The sequence below is a fragment of the Amblyomma mixtum genome, chromosome 1, assembly GCF_055824585.1.
Source record: "Amblyomma mixtum isolate Tamu chromosome 1, ASM5582458v1, whole genome shotgun sequence".
Classification (NCBI taxonomy): domain Eukaryota; kingdom Metazoa; phylum Arthropoda; class Arachnida; order Ixodida; family Ixodidae; genus Amblyomma; species Amblyomma mixtum.
This window is the reverse complement of record NC_143012.1, coordinates 158,965,941-158,983,682: the sequence shown is the minus strand read 5'-3', so window position 1 is coordinate 158,983,682 and position 17,742 is coordinate 158,965,941. Positions and strand designations below refer to the sequence as shown.

General features: G+C 46.8%; 1 pseudogene; it reads left to right on the top strand.

Annotated features, from left to right (window-relative positions):
* The window catches only part of LOC149369506 (uncharacterized), a 65,007-nt pseudogene that overhangs the window by 3,423 nt on the left and 43,842 nt on the right, over positions 1-17,742 (top strand).

Genomic DNA, 17,742 nt, shown 5'->3' with positions numbered 1-17,742 from the left:
CACCTGGCGTCCGCCAGAAGGAAGACCTCTATGCTGTTCAGAGCAGGAACAAGCTTGCGACGTTTCTCGTGACCCGTAGAAGCATTATTTAAATCTGGCTTCCATGTATGATAACCAATATAAACCAGTATTTTTTCTTTCTGACTCAACGCGCGCCCTTACATGGTTTAGCACAAACGCTCGTAAGCACGGTACGAGGTGGGGATTTTTCAACATAGCACTGCCAGTTAGCTGACCTAAAGCGCTACTGAGGGTTGGCTTGATGTTATGTGCTCCAGCTGGTAGCTAGGAGTGCGCTGAATGTTTCCCGTCGTCCGTTCACGACACATTAAAATAGTCACCCGTTGGACAATAATCGGAATGTTACTCCATAATTGGGTGATCGTATCTTACGAATGAAAATGTGGTGCGTTCTAAATATTTTCGGATCCTTGTTCAGCATTCCTTTAGGCATCATAATAGAGCACAGTTTTTCTGTGTAAAGTACCGTGCCATATAGGTATGCAGATGCTTTTTGCGCATTCTCTATCATAATAATAATATGTGTACTTTTTGCCCTTAAGAAATGTCCTCTATGGTAATGCAACAACTCGGTGCCAAATTTTACTCATCATGTTTTAGTATAACTTATAAGTTATATGCATAGCTTATGCATATTATACCTATGCGTAGAACCAGAAAGCTTCAACCTTGTGCTCATCTTAATTACGATAACTGGCACCCGTTTGTAAATGCTGAGGAATTAGTGTGCATCCTTATTGGCAGCAATCCTACACCTAAACAGGAATCCTTCACTAGTTCTAATGCAAAGCTTCTGCTTGGAAGCATGCTTCCTGCCACTTGTTTTTTTGCTCGCTCATGAACTCTCACTCTCTTGGTGGCAGTGACCCTCGACGAGATGACGACCAACCCGCTACTCGAATTCATCCACCCGAGCTCCGTAGATGATAACGACGGTGGGGAAACATTGCCACCGAGGAGGGGGGGTTCGTCCACGACGGGAGGCGATACGACAACGACAGAAACGCCGACCACTACAAGTAAGTTGAATCTGCACCCACGATGTTGATTTTAATAAAGCGGACAGGTGTTTCCAGCACTTCGCCACGAATTCAAAATCAGTTGGGCTTGTGGACGGTACAATGTCATTTTTTTTCGTGCGGATGCTAAGTCTCTATGATTTCAATTTATCTTTGATTCAAAATGGTGAAACGTTCATGCATTTTGAACAGCTGAAAAAAAGCTTGACTTTGCACCATACTAGCGCAATAGCTGCTGTTGTCCCTGACACCACAAAATGAAGTAAACGCATCTGCTTATGATAGTGATTCCCCTCAGGACTCTTGACACAGTTGTCAGTGCGCTGTATATTAACGAAGCTTGTTGCTTCAATTGCGCCCTCGCCGACTACTGGGGTCATGTGTCTGGGAATCAGTTGCGGCAATACTGCATCGATAAACGTTACCACTATGAGCCGCTTCCACTCTAGAAAAAGGCCTCATGAATGGACATTCCGATAACCCTGTGCGGAGGAAGTTAGAGGCAAAACAAAATTTCTAATCTCCGCACGCTACTCGCTTGTTGCCACCGTAAGGTACTTTTGTCGTGTAGGTCACTCCATCGCCATAAGAGACCGTCACTTTAGTTCCTTTATTTTACTAGCACTTCCTATGCCGATTTCTACTTGATTACGGCTAGCGCCTCTGTAATTCGCATCTGTTCCCTGATCCACTGTGTGCGCTTCTGTCAGATAACGTTGCACCTACCATTTTGCATTATATAGCTCCCTGGGCTGTCCCGAATTTAAGTTCAATCTATTTGATTCGCTTCTAAGCTTCAAAGCCGTAGGCGAGTGAAGGCAAGGTACAGGTCTTGCATACTTTACTTTCTTCTTGGGGAATACTGCTACGCTTTTATTCAACACCTGAGAAGGTCAACCAGATTTACTCCACCCGTTCTTATTGACCTAGGTATGTCACTCTCGTGGTCTGCATTTACTGTCTGTACCTCACCTGAGTATATCTGTGCTGTACCAACCACAATGCTTCAGTGCCAACAACAATCTGTTGCTCCTCTTGCAGTGTTTTGAAGAATGCTCTATCTATGTCCCTAATCATTGTAAGGCGTTCTCTGTAGGTAGCCTAGCTTCGCCGTTAAGCGCTGTCTTCGGAGTCCCGTCGCATGCCCTATGCCGCTGTAAACGGGCGACTGGAGGCCTGTGTTTTTTCCTTCGGGAAAACCTGGGGCCCCGTCACTTTGCCACCCCTCCTTGAAAAGTGCGTTATTACTTGCAACGCAGTGGGGCATGGCATTACTGCTATGCATCTGAATTCACGATCGATTCTTGTCCTGTCGTAAGTAATATTAGGGGCAACAGTCTGATTATTAATTTACTGATTACTGATCTCTGAAAAGCACCGCCTTTTTTGTTATGCCAGAGCTGATCGACTGTGTCGTCTTTGTCTGAAGGCTGAAGATCGATCGCTGGAAAAATTAACTAGGAAAAATAAGTCGAACAAACAAAACAACTCCAACCTAAGTGTACAACGTAGTCAGTACGAAGAACTTCGTGGTAAACACTCCAAGCTGTTGCAGTTTTCTAGGTCGATAAACAAGGATGGGGACCAAATTCGCCTGGATTTTATTAAACTTAATGAGAACGACGACATTTGCCTGTAGGTCGGTGAAACCAATCATGCTCCCCATGTATCCCAGTCTACCGAACTACATTCCTTGAGTTCTATTTTTGCTCACGTTAGTTGAGCATCATCAAGAAAGAAGCATTTTCATCAATGTATATATTTTTTAGTTTTTTAGCGTCCCAAAGCACCTCAAGTATGACGGACGCCTTAGTGGAGGATAAGTGTATTTCCTGCACACTAACCTACCAAGTGCTACTGCGAAAAGTGTCACAATTTTCTAACCTATCGACGCATGCAGCGTCATTGTCTCGTTTAATTGAAACATGCTCAAAAACTCATCTCTGGTGATACTATTCTCACATGTGTACCCTGCTTCAAATTGTTTCTCTGTGACAAACGAGCGGCAGAAGGGGTGGCATTCTAACTGGAAGAATGAAAACACTTATTGAAGTACCGATTGTTATTTCGTCTTCTTTTAACAGCACTTACATTGATTTGAAATATAATGCTACTGCTAATAATATTGGTGCCTTCTACTGACACCCTTACATATATTAAGAGTTCGCAACTGAATTTTATCGCGCATTTAATGATGCGTTTACTAGCTTTAGTTACTCAGCTTTAATTTTAATTTTTCTGGGGATTTTAACTTTCCGATTATCAACACGGACAATTTCTTTGTCTCAGCAAGTGACATGAATGTAGCACCTTCCTGCTGTTTCGTATAAATTTCTCACTTATTAAGCTGAATAGAACCACAAGATCCGCGGCTAACACTTCTGACATTCTGGGTTCGACTGTAATGATTAATCTTACTATCGCCTTTAGAAATAAGTGATTTTTAATGGTCTTTGTGCCCATGATGTCATTAAGTGAACGTATCAAACACGTTTTCAACGAATGAACTTACTGGTACGTTGACCTAACAGCACTAATTTCGTCCAAATGAAACCGAATTAACCACTTCCTTTAGGGATTCTTTAGCTGATTATTTTTTTCGGTCCGCCAAGAAAATTGGGAAATTATTTACACCTTTTCTTAATATAATTGCTCAGAGATTCACACTGCCGTGGTAGAAAGAGGTGCCGCGCTGTGGCGAGAGAGTGGCCACGTATTGTGAGCGGTAGCGAGCGCCGCCACTAGGAGAAGCACGTTTTCAGGGGGCTGTTCTTTACGCCGATACTGCGGGCGTTCCCATAGAGCAGCGGCAGAAGCGCCGAACATTTGCGACCTCACCCAGCGTTCAGAGATTCAGAACTTTATATACGCCTGTTTTCTTCATTTAACGGCCTACTTGTGAGCAGGTAGAAGCGTTCGTACTACTTACTGTCAAAATACTTCTATTTCTGACCATAGAGATGGCATCTCGTGGTGGGCATCGAAGGCATATCGAGTGGTTTGTTGCTTAGCCTCGCCAATTAAAGGGCCTAGCCTCATTCTGGCGCCGATAGGAATCCCCGATCTGGTGACCGACAGCTGAGCTTACAGGCGCACTGTAAAGGAGCATCTTGTGAGTTCCTTTTGACTGCGAATGTAAAATTCCAAGTCACAGTTAGAATGCAAGAAAGCCACTAATGCGGTCTCGAGTGGCAATATAGCCCTAAAAAGGACGTCCCTGTAACGAGGAATACTCGCTTCAAACTGGCGAACGTCATTTATGCGTCGAAATGAAGCGCCGTGCCACTTGCGCCCGTAGAAACACCAGCAAAACGACCGGCAGAGAAGGCCCCCAATAATGGTGCTGCCCCATGTGGCCTCGCCGTGCGGAAATGTCACGTTAACTGGCTGCACCGAGTCCCACCGTCGGATCATCTCTCTTTCTTCCACCGGGATTCATACGTTGAAATACAATCAAGTGCAGTAACACCGCACCTTGGCTCAACGGCGCCCGCGAAGAAAAACAAAGGAAAAATGTTTGTATAAGCAGGCAGTTGCCACCAACCTTCCAGCTTCCTTGGAAGGCCCGAAATAGTGACAAAGAATGAACGAATGCTTGAAACAACTCGTGGTACACTTTACAGTGAAGCATTCCCGATAATGCAAACAAATAACCCAGGCTTAATCCGGCCCTTAATTGTTCGCATATAACAAGCGACATATTCGTGACAGATGCTAATGGTGCCAAGCTTTATTCTTCCCATTGTGAAAATACCTGTGAACAAAACTCTTAAATACCGCTTTTCTACTACGTTTTCATCATTTCACGATTTCTTTATACCGCTAAGAGTCGTTAGTGACGCAGGTATTCTTTTTTTCTAACCTTAAGCTTATTGTTAGCACAGATCATTTTTGCTTGAGTAACAAGATACTAAGAAAACGCAGCTCGGAGTATTTATCAAGTGTTATCCGCGCTTTTACTGGATTCCTTATCGTTTGATTAAGTCAATTATAATGACATTTGGCCAAAGTAATACCCATATTAAACTCTGGCGACCGCTCCGATCTCCTCAACTGCCAACCCATTTCATGCGCTTAAACTCAAATTATTATCTACAAGTTCAAAAGGATATAAATATTGAAGTAGTAGTAGCAGTCTGATACTTTGTTCGGGCAGAACAATTAGGCGCCTAAGACACCCATGGCCTGCTGCATGAGCAGGCATTATTTGTCTTCACCGTCAGCTACAAACAAGTCCAGCCAGATCCCGACATTGTAGGAGGGGGCTGGAAAGAAACCCGATTGCAGATCCTGCCACCGTGGCTCAGTGGTTACGGCGCTCGGCTGCTGACCCGAAAGACGCGGGTTCGATCCCGGCCGCGGCGGCTGAATTTCGATGAAGGCGAAATTCTAGAGGCCCATGTACTGTGCGATGTCAGTGGACGTTAAAGAACCCCAGGCGGTCGAAATTTGCGGAGCCTTCACTACGGCGTCTCTCATAGCCTCAGTTGCTTTGGGACGTTAAACCACAATAAACCAAACAAACCAAAGCGATTGCAGATCCACCGGGCAGGATAAAAACAGTGGGAAGGGGTGGCATAAGGTGCAGGTCAGTTTTAACATGATCTATCGCGTCGGAATTTGTATAGATATAGCCCTGCAGGTGAAATAATTATGTTACGTTTTAGCTGTCGAACGATGTGGGCCTCCCACATAGTCTTGGATCCGAGGGCCCGGGCCAGGGGTTCAACGGGGCCCGGATGAGAGTTTCACGTGCCAGCTGGTTAGCCAGCTCTTTCCCATCAATTCTCGAGCGGCCAGGGATCCAACGGAGAAAGACGGGGCAAAGCCGCAGCGACGAAAGTGCAGCCTCGAGTTCCGTGGAGCCAGGAGGAGCCGCTCAAGAGACGTCCGTGCACGCCACTCCTTAAGCTTTGAAGGGGGACTATAATGAGAGGCATCAGCATGTCAGCAAGAATGGAGGACTGGTGATATTTTTACGAGGTGGCAAGCCTAGGAAAAGGACGACATGATCACAGATGATAATATGGTTTAATGGCTGTGGGCCTAGCGCGAGCGCTCCGTCCCGCGCCACTGCCCTCTTCTTCGTCTTCGTTACAATGTAAAGCAGGGAAGAGGAAGCATACGGAGGTTACAAGCCTCCCGAGGGGAGAGAGTAATGGGATGTACAGTAGCCTGGTTGAGAAGCCAGCGGCCATGAGCTGTACTGGGAAGGCGAGCCAATTCACGACCACGGTGAAGAGAAAGGAGAGCGTGAAGAGAATGAGAGAGACCAGTGGCATAAAGTTCATCGGTGGAGGTAGCAAAGGGGGGTGGAGAGCAGCCTTATAAAGGCCGTGGAGAGCGGTGGCGAGAGTGTTCTTCTGGGTCCTCATAAAGAAGACACAAAGTACGAAGTAAAGAATTTTTTTAAGAGCTTGCGCATGAGCCATTCGATACGTGTGCGGTTCCCGCAGGCCAGAAGAGCGCCTCACGACTCTGCGAAGCAGTTGTATATAAGACACATACAGGTAGAAACAGCCGAATGGAGATCCTGGACGTCCTTGGCGGCATGCAGAGGCTCGCCAAGAAAGCGCCACTAACAAACCTTGAGGAACCGCCAAGGTAAGGAGATCAGTGAGTCGTCAGCCTGATAGGCAGAATGACTTAAAAGTAGTAGTTCGGAGTTGTCCGGCGGGAGAGAAGGGTCTGCCCGGTCAAGGAAGATGATATCGAGGCCCTGCTGAAAGGTGTGTTGCGCATGAGCACGAGAGCCGCGCGAGCACCACAGCGTGACGTAATTGAGATAAAAAAGTAGTGCGAATCGGGAAGAGATGACAGTTGAACATCGACGGGAGCCATGCAAATATTAAGGAGCGTGGGTGAAAGATTGGCACCTTTCTTGATAGAGTCTATAAGGCGTTGAAGTGAAGTTAGATACCCAGAACCATGCTTCGTGGTTAGAGAGGAAAGCACGAGGATAGTTAGAAATTAGGGAGCCACAGTGGGTGTTAGAGACACAGAAAGGATGTGGTCTTTAGAGGCACAGTCGAATTGCCTTGCGTACATCGATAGTGACAAGTGGTTGAAGTTGAGAGCTGCAGCAAATGCAGAAAATGTGCTTAATGACGAGGTAGAAGTCCTGCGTAGACACGTTGGGGCGAAAGCGGGTGAGGGTGTGAGGAAGGCAGTTAGAAGCTTCTAAATGCCGGCCAAGCTTAGTGAGCGCCATGTGTTCCATTGTCTTGCCGACACCAGAAGTGAGAGAAATGAGGCGGAGATTGGGTTTATGTGGGTTTAGCGTGCCAAAGCGACTAAGGCTTTGAGGGACGCCGTAGTGAAGGACTCCGGAAATTTTGACCACTGGGGTTCCTTCACGTGCACTGCCATCGCACAGTACACGGGCCTCTAGAATTTTGCTTCCATCGAAACTCGATTGCCGCGGCCGGGATCAAACCCGCGTCTTTCGGGTTAGGAGCCCAGAGCCATAACCATTGAGCCACCGCGGCGGCGGGGCGGAGATTGATAAGGGCGGGTGGCTTGCCCGGTTCAGGAATGAGTGAGATGAGTGAGGAAGTCCAGGACACGGTTAGAGAGCCTTCTTCTTATGTGGTGTTACAGAGGAAAATTAGGTGCTTCTTGGCTTTGCAAGGAAGGTTGCGGTGAAAGGAATAAGTGATACCGTCTTTACCGGGAGAAGATCGAGCGGCGTTAGCGAGGAGTGGAATCTCAAGCTGCCATAGTGTAAGAGGGCCGTCGAGGTGTCAGTTTTTGCAAAAGGCTTATGCAGGGCAAGAGGGGAGAGAGGCAAAGATCTGCAAGGATAGCGAAGACCTCGTCAGAGGACTGAGTAGCCAGACCTTTAGCGAGGCTTGAAACAGGAGCGGGGATGGTACCAAACAGGGCTTGACAAAGGCTCTATGTCGATGTCTGACGCAGCGCCGAGTGAAGACTGTTGCATAGGGCAGCCCATCTACAATACTTGACGGAGGCACAATACGCTAATGATATCGTCTCGGAGCTGGGAAAAGGAGCTGTGGAGTTGGAGGTTACGAGGTTGGAGTCAGGCTGTCCGGAGAAGCTTTTCTCAGCGCTTCCACGTTGGATGAGATTGAGGTGAATGTCGGAAGTTGGATACGCAGCATACCCCGTGCGACTAGGTAATGAGGGTGCTCGGCTCCCATAGGACTTGAAGAAGGAGGAGGAAAGGATAGAGCGAAAGACATGCCAGTCAATATGCCGAATGTGCTGCTTGCGGGTGGGGATCCAAGAGGGGCAGATATGGAAATCATGTAGTGGTCACTGAGAAGGGTATCTGCAGTAGCCGACGAGTTAGCATAAATGGAACCAGAGCAGTGAGAAAGGACAGGGGTTTTGGAGCGCTGGGAGCAAGTACCCGCCCTAGCAAGGACGCCGGGGGTGTTGAGGAGAATGAGGGGAGCCTGCTGAGGCATGACGTGGAGTAGGCGGCCGCCATGAAGGGTCTGTGGGAAAGCTCACTAAGTGAGGTGCTTTAAAATTACCGACGAGAATTAGAGCCGTATGAGACGGAAAGGTGGCAAGAAATTTACACAAGCCCGCGAAATGTGCAGTGTGCCTGTGAGGATTGTAGACGGACAAGAGAGCCAGGATGACGTGAGCTTGAGGGAGATAAAACAGAATCCCCCCCTCCCTTCCCCCCTCCCCCAGATACGACTAAAGAGAGAACGGAATTTCTATGGGCGCAACTTAGAGGTCATGGTTATCGTAGATAGAAGACTGAGGGTAGAAGTTTTCGAGTTAAATCCCCAGTAGCCAGGAACATTGCTAGAAGTGGGAGTTTCCCGGAGGAGGAGAAAGTGGGGCAGAAAGAAGAGCCTGATGAGATATTGGCCTAGCGAAGCGTGGTTAGTACTGAGATTGCGACAGTTCCTTTAGATGATATGGAGGTCCTCGATAGTGAGATTTAGCTAAGAGCGCGCGATTGGATCAGCCATCATGTTTCTTGTCAGGTGGAGAAAGAGAGTCTGTGATGGTTTGCACGGAGGACTGAAGGATGGATATCACCGTGAGGATGCGTTCTAGATGCACTTTCACGTGAGCGTTGAGGTGGTTGAAGTTGGTGTCGAGCTGGGTGACAGCCTCCTCGCGCTTTTGAAGGCGACAGTGAAGGTCAGATTGGTGGGCGAGGCAATCTGCAATGGCAGTTAGAGAATTTGTAATCAATTGTGGTGAGGAGGTGTTCCATGCCAGCCTCGAGAGCATCGAGTTGGCGATCGATGGAGTTGAGGACTTTTTTGAGGGGGCGAATGGCTAGCTCGAGATATCCGCTTGAAGCTCGATGTCGCGGAAGTGTTCTTCAATAAAGGACGGAGGCGGAGAAGTAGAGGAAACGAGACACGGAATCGTACGGGTTGGAGACTGTCGAAGTGGCGACGATTGGACTTTGTGTTCAAGCCGGGAAAGTGTCGGTGTTACTGCGTCGAGCTCTGCTTTTTCAGCCTCTGCAGCCGGACAGCGGATTACATCAGTGTTAGCTTTGTTCCTACGAGGGATTCTCGACAAATAGCTCTCTGTATACACCAACGACATACTTACTAAAACAGACGCTGGACTGCGAGTTGAGGCTTGGTTTTTTGATTTTTGAATGCTTTTGACTGGTTTCCTACACCGTAGGGCCCTACTTAACGTCCTTCAGTATTCACTCTCAGGTTCTAACATCAGTTAACCCGTTTGTAGTACAACGGGACAAAATGTCTCACTTACTTCAAGTGGTCGCAAAACGTGAACAGTGCACCTACGTTTTAATTTTTGCGTGCTGGGTGCTACCGATCAATCAAATGAGCCATTTATCTTGTTTGCTCTTTCGCGGATAAGTGTCTTTCGGGTTCTGTATGTTCCTAAGAGCGCAGGTATGTTTGCGGCGAAGACTGGCGGAAAGAATTGAATTTGAAAAATTGCTTAGCTTTTCAGCCTTTTCCATCTGTTACCTGCCACATAATACTGCCTAAATTAATGTGCAGTTTTATTGCAAGCTTTATGATACGCCTATTACACTGAGGTATCGATACTTGCGACATCTTGGGTCTTTTTATGAATAATTGGTACAGACTGAACCCTTTTTTTCTAAAAAATCAAAAACGGCTTGAAACTGATGTTACTTACTTTTCATATGCATTCTGGGTCCAATTTTAGAATTGCGTGCATGTGAGACACGAATACAGGTTGTGCCTTATAAACGGTAAAATACTTCCTGTCATTCAACGTTGAGATTACCTTTATATCTGATATTTATTATTAATTTACTCAATTCCGCTCCATCCCAAATTAGGCTATTTGATTAAGACTGTGTAGTGTACCACAACCATACAGCGACTCTGACCGTGAGTCTTTACTAACTAGATCAACACTTAATTTTCGTCTTGGCTAATGGCTTCAAAGAACTCTAAAACAAATCTTTTACTTGCAGAACTTGTCGTGTGCTCGCTACTTTCTTTCTTAATTATAAAAGAGTGGAGGCACCTACTACAGACAAGTACATAAAAGTTCATCTTCAGTCCGACTTTGCCTAGTACATAAACATTAACGTGTTGAGAGCACCTGATAACCGCTTTCTGGGGCTCCTAAAACTTTATGAAAACTTTCTTTGAAACTAATTTGGCCTCAGATTTAAACACTTCCGCCATATGGCACCTGGATCATGCTTACATCACAGATGCCGTCACACCACTACAATCCAAACCATGCCGTTCGCTTCATATTTCCAGGCTAATCACGTTCCCCTAGCGTCATGGCTTTAAAAGTTCGGGCTAAACAATAGGCATGAAACATGCCCACTTTATAGTCACTCAGAAAATTTTTCGTTCATCCGTTGCGTCATGACGACTTCTTTCACTCGCACTCTGCAATAATCTCACGACGTGATCTTCCTTTTAAGGAGAAACGCACCACATCCATCACTTTTTATAACACCGAATAATTCATGCCTAGAATGAGTACCGCGTGGAACGTGGGACACAGATATTGCAACTGAAGTGAACACAGCAAGATTTCCAGATCTTTAAAAAAGTTGAAGCATTGTGTACTTTTTCAGCAAACTTTACTATGTTGACCTCTTCTGCACGTTGGTTTTATATATTGGTTGTGTTAATTATGTAAGCTGCCTCTCGCAGTGTTTTATGCTTGTTGCGCATTCTTGTATTTTTTAAAATCTTTTCGTTACTTATATTCGATCACCTCTTCTGCTTTCTATCTTTTCTCATTGCTGTGTTCAATTTCTCAGATGCTTCTTTCGGCATCTTTCGGAATGTACTTACTTTTTGCATTCTTGGAGTTGTTTTTTAACTTTTTTCAATGCTTTATTTACTTTCTCTATCGTAACCTGCGTTGTTCACAAATAATAGGCACCACTGCCTTTATCTTTAACATTGAAACTATTTCGTCTACTGTACAAATTTGTGCGCGTGGCTACAGTATATAGGGAGGTTAACTTGGTGGTAGGCGGACATTACGATGAGAAAACACTGTGTGCACACGGCAGTAAAATAAGGCGAAACAGCGCCCTGTTTTTTGTTCAGCCTGTTCTTTCGTCTGGTGTTTACTCTATGGTTTCTTATCATGTGATCACTTGCGGCAATCAAAACGTATATTTGCAGGATGCTTGTAATTCGGTAATTACTGATATCAAAGCGCACCTCAGACGCTCAAGCGGGGCGCTGCGTAGCAAATCAGCCTATATTTACCTTGGGCTGCTATGCTCTCGTAGAGTTGACGTACGCCTCCAAGTGAAACCGATACGATTACTCGCGACTGTTTCTGTACATGCCAAAGAAACAAGGCCATGCAACTGTTTCCCGTCGTCGGTGAGAGTGTAAAGACTCACAAAAGTTGCGCTGCGAGAGGTGCGAGAAACAGCTGAACTGAACGCGCTCGTGCTGACCTTACCGGTAGCGCGAGTCCATGTGCTTATAAAATGAGGTAAACATATGTAATCGGAAATTACCCGGTCATAGATGACAGGAAGTAACCAAAGGAAGTGCTATATTCTTGCGGCGGTATGGCGCCGTTGCAGTGACATAATACCTTCCCGGTTGGCCTGAGAACTAGAAAGTATTCTTCGGCTACGCGATAGCAACTCTTTAGGATTTGTGGATGTACCCAGTGCCTCGCGCCCTCTGCCCATCAGTCACGTCTCAGTTCAGCCTTTCGATAATATAATCCGTGCTTGGTGCCAGCTCAATGCATCAGTAGTTGTCATCAGGCAGCAGAGCTCTGAGAAGTGCGGCGAGTAAAGAGAGCTGAGCTTATACATATTGCTGAGTACGCTGCAAGTTCTTGCCGCAATGAAGGCCACGTTTCCTTCACAGCGAAGCGTCCTGTGCCGGTGCACCCTCTGGTGTGTACCATGGGATTATCACTGGACTTCAACACTCGGCTGCCCCCCGACGGTTTGTGCACCATTGTCTTCTTCGACTCCCTCTACGCGGAAGGCAAAAACCGGCTCACATCGGGGATCGGCAGCTTGGAGGTCAACGCTAGAGGCTTCCTGAACTGGGCGAGCAGAGGCGGCGTCACCCAATTCGGCATGTCCTTCGCCATCGAGTGAGCGTCTCGTGATGGCGAGCGACAGACTCGCTTTCCGACACACGCGGCATGACCTGACTGCATGGAAAAGGAGAGGGTAGTCTTAATGCAAAGGGTAACAATCATAACTAGGAGCCTTGACCAGCGTGTCTTTTCGAAACGTAGTTGGCCGAATATTCAGGAACGGTTGCCCTGACGCAAAGCTTTGGTCTTACAACAACTAGTTTAACGACATCTTTTGGGAGTATCAGGTGCTGCTCAATAATCTCCGTTTTTTTTTGTATGCGAAAGGATTAGATGTCCCATTAACACAAAAGCCGCGGTCCGTCGCCGTCCATGACATGAACGTCGTCATAGACGCCACCATGCTCTCGCATGAAGTAAGCAGTAGACCATAAAGTAGTGACCTCTGCAGCAAAGAAAAATGAATTTTTTTCCGAGCTTGCAGGAAATTTAATCAAGGACCATGAGATTGGGAGGCACACGCGCAACTCATAGGCCACTAAACTACATTTCTTGTTTGGAAATAAAGGTGAAACTAGTATATTTGTTTCCTTGCGACGGAAAGCTAATGAGTAGGTTTGTCATTAGAAAGGAAGGAATATTTAATGAACCTCGCGACACATGAGACAATGCTTTCACATTCAAAGCACGCAAACAGGTAGTCCTTCAGAAACCGCCTTCCCGACGACGCATTCCACGCTAAGAAAGCGATGCTGCTGAGGTGTTGAGTTGAAGATAGGTTAACGCTATTCTGACATGTGCAGGCTGTCGCAGCATTTCACAGCACACAAGGTGAGACGTCACGATAAAAAGTGGTTAATTCTCTTTCTGTTTTGGAGTGCAAACTAAAGCTAGAAAAACTCGATGAGCAGCCAGCTGTGAAAGGAGTATGATAACGGAAAAGGGTACATACTTAGCACGCCTCATATAATAAGCTTAAAACAGTTCATAGCAGTGTGTGAAGAGGCTAGCTTAGTATGACAAGACTTCATTTCTTTCTTGGTAGATTGATAACATATCTTAGAATACTTCCCTGCTCACCGGCTTTAGTTCCGATGTCGGCTTAAGGAACAAAAAGATGGGATGATGGCGTTCACTAGCAAGTCTTTTATTCCGGTTTGATTGCCTGTTCCATCATCTGTAAGCCTCAGCTGATCAATGTGAAAATATCTCAAATTAGCTGAAGCGCAATAGGGATTCGCGCTCTTGTTATGCGTTATGAAATGATACGCTGTGTTTGAGTGTTTGAGTGTTGCGACTTCATCCTCGTATTGAAAGGAAAATCTATAACAAACTCTACAGGCATTTAATATCGTTGCTTGCTCCGAGTACTATCGGCGTTAAATAAAATGCGGACAGTGGTGCACGTGGCCAAAAGTACAGTTTCCGCCATCTACCAATCATGATCACAGATTGGGGCGCTCAGGCGGTTTACGATAGTCTTGCTTTTGTTTACTTTGACGCTGCGTTTCTCGATTTGCTACTGGAGGGCCACTTGTATCTATTACACCGATCGCAACGGGAGCATCGGCTGTGGCCCCCGTGGACCAAGCGAGCGTTCGTTGCTCGCAGGCCTGTACCGCTTTGATTTTGATTCTATCATCGCCGAGTTACCAGCGTCTGGTTGCGATGTGAACAAAGAAAGGTGAATCTGGTTGCATAAGTTAAGAGGCTAGAGATCGCGCTATGGCGTTGCCGTTCGCGTAATTTGTACATGAAACCAAAAGTGCGCAGAAGCCTGTACTTTTTCCGTGCGGGGAAATTAAAAAAAAAAAAACACTAGAAAGGGTAACGGCAACAATTTGCGAAGCTTCAGCACCAGACTTCCGATCCACACTCAGGGAAGCCCTGCCGAGGCGTCGATGGGGTCGTAATGTGCAGCTGCCTGACGAAGCATCAGTATTTGGTGATCTCGGAAGGAAAGAGCAATCCAGACACCCACCAAACGTACAGCTCGCCGTCTTGCTTCAGCCTTCAGTACGCGGCGAAATCGCCTCCAGTGGCCACTACAGCTGCCACTTTTCGAAGAATTCTGTCGTAAAGCCAGACAACCGCTTAGGCGTTCTCACCCTGATTGTATGGCGGCCCTCAAAGCCCTGCCTCCAATATAGCAGGGTCGACATGGGCACATGGCAGGGAAGACGCAGCTTATGTTCTCGGCTCTACAATCCGCTGACGCCGTTCCCAACGAATGAAAACGTCGACTCCTTGGAAAAGATCATCATCATCAGCCTGACTACTCCCACTGCGGCCAAAGGCCTCTCCCATGTTTCTCCATTAACACTGTCCTTTGCCAGATGCGGCCACCGTATCCTCGCAAACTTCGTAGTCTCCTCCGCCCACATAACTTTCTGCCGCCCCCTGCTACTTTCTGCTTCTCTTAGAATCCACTCCGTTACCCTTAACGAGCACCGGTTATCTTTCCTTCGCATTACATGCCCTGCCCAAGCCCATTTCCTCCTCTTGATTTCAACTACCATGCCAATAACCGGCGTTTTTTCTCTCACCCACTCCGCCCGCCTCCGATCTCACAACGTTACACCTATCGTTTTTATTCCATAGTTCGCTGCGCTGTCCTTAACTTAAGGTAAACCGTCTTTCTTAGCTTCCACGTTTCTGCCCCATAGGCAGAAAAGATCACGCAGCGCCAGTCCTCCCTAATCCATGATGCGTGGTGTCGCGCAAACATTGGTCTTGCGTTCCTACCTGCTTCTGCTTCCGCCTGCTCCAGCGACGGCGTGCCCAGCTACGCAGAGTATCCTCCTGCAGACGACGTCTAATAGTAGACGTCCTTCCGCACTGCTGAAAATTGTCCTTTACTACACGAGCCGTATAATGTTGGCTGAGTCTGCTGCAGCTGCCACGGTGAGAAGGTGTTGATCCATGTCTGTCAGCCGCTATAGTATGTGTCCGAGGGGAAGTTTCTAAGCCTTCCCGCATCCTCATTGCCTCATGACCGCCACGATGGGCAGCAGCGTGGCTATAATTAAAAAAGAGGCGCTCTCCTTCGGATCGTACACTCGCAAGTGCCGCTGCCATAAACAAAGGTTTCTGGAAAGGCCACAACAAGACGATGATAACACGGCGATTGTCTTAGCGAAATCAAAGCGTTGTAGTCCAAGGAGTTAAGAGCGCTTGCTTCTCTCACAAGGGTCACATCTGGAGTCGCCTGCGATACCGCGCCGTGGAATTTGCGATTGGTGGAAAGAATGCATGTGGCACTCCAGTGGCAAAGAGAGAAAGCCAGTCTCCACTAAAACAGAAGCCAGACCATCGCAAATCGGAGGAGCGCTCCTATCTTTGATGAAGGGTAGACGGCGCAAACTGTACTCTTGGCCACGCGCATCGCTGTTCGCATTTCATTTAATGCCGATAGTACCTTTCTGTACTCTGTTTCACATTTAGCATGCAAGTTTATGGAAGCTAAGCAAGTATTGCTCCAGCAAAATGATACCGCTCCGCCGCGAATCATTTTTACTTCTCGAAGGTCACCTCGGACATACCGAGGAGTACAAATAGTATGCTTGGCATTGTAAATTAAGGACAAGGCAGGCAGGTGCTAAATTATTGAATCATCTGGATTTTCTTTTCACTGATGACGAACTACTTTTGCGCAATATAGTAAGAGCGAATAGGCTTGTAGACCGTGTATCACTGCGCCGCATATCACTCATCGCATGTCGCATTCTTGAGGTCTCGGGGGTGCGTGGCAGGATAACAACGTGGAAACAACAAAAAACTAAGTGTAGGACGTTTCCAGTCGCGGTATGTCAGCTTTACTGACAACGAAACGCGCTTGTCTCTATTACGGACGTCGACGAACTAAATTTGCGGTGCAGAAGAACCCAACACGAAGAGATGCGCTAGCTTTGGCAGTATTACTGCCGAAATAATAAACGGAGTATAAGCCTTTCGAAGAAGGCCGTGCTGACGACGTGAGCGCAACTACACGACATAACCTTTTAGGGATGTTTCCGTACAAGTCGGTCGTCTGCACGTTCGAGTCCAAGAGAAGAGTAATGGTCCGGTTTTAATGCCCGCTCCTGCGCGGCGGATTATGGGTTTTCAGTCTGCGGCCTTAATGGCTTGCGCGATCACGATAGTTGGTCAAGCGAACCAAACGCTAAGAAATGCAAAAAGGAAATACCAAACCTCACTTACTGCACTCTAACCAAGAAGCGAGAGCACTATCTGTTCACGTCGGTTCACGTTCTGTTCCCTTCCCTTCAACAAGGAACGAAACGTAGCGTCTTACTTTCACTTCAACGTCGATGTCATCCTCTTCAGCCGGTTAGTAGACGCTGAAACTCCCTCCTGCAATATCTACTCCTCCCGCATCACATGTAGTAGAATGCGTCCGGAAATGCGTCCGGAAAAATTACGCTGAAATAACTTGCGAAAACCTGCCTCAAAATTTCTTAGCCGCATTTTGCAACGTTTCCTCCAGACTTTGTTCACTCTATTTTATTCGCTGATGCTGTTAGTCGCAAGGCTGCTGCAGGCTTAGTTTCAAACGCAATGCAGGAATGCATCTGGGAAAAAGTTCATAATCGCAAGGATAAAAATATTTCGGTCTACAATTAACCAATCAAAAAAATTCAGGGGGCACTTTGACTGTCTAAAGTGGGTAGAGGCGGAAGCGTTTTCCGCACCACCTTCGCTCTTTCTGTGGCACTGGTGGCGTCACATATATTTGAGTACTAATTACTAAGTGATGGCACATCACTAATTAATTGTTAATTACTGATTAATGCCTGAATACTAATTAACTGCTAATTAATTACGCTTAAGCTTCGCCTTTAGGAGTGGAACGCGACAGCGCGTTGTAGCGCTGCCAGGGAGTCCACGGAACGCCACCACCCGTTCGGCGCGATGCCTTGTCCTTTGAACGCAACGCTTTTTGAGGAAAGGAAATGGCGCAGTAATTCTCTGTCATCTCGGTGGACAACTGAACCGCACCGTAGAGGAAGGGAGGTGGGAGTGAAAGAAGATAGATAAAGAGGAGCCGTAATGAAGAAAATGAAAATTGTATTTGAGGAAAGGAAATTACGCAGTAACTGTCTCACATATCTCGGTGGACACCCGTCAAAATTCAGGGGGGCACTTTTTTGACCTAAAGTGTGGTCACTGATGTGTGGTTAAGATGTTAAGCTTCGCC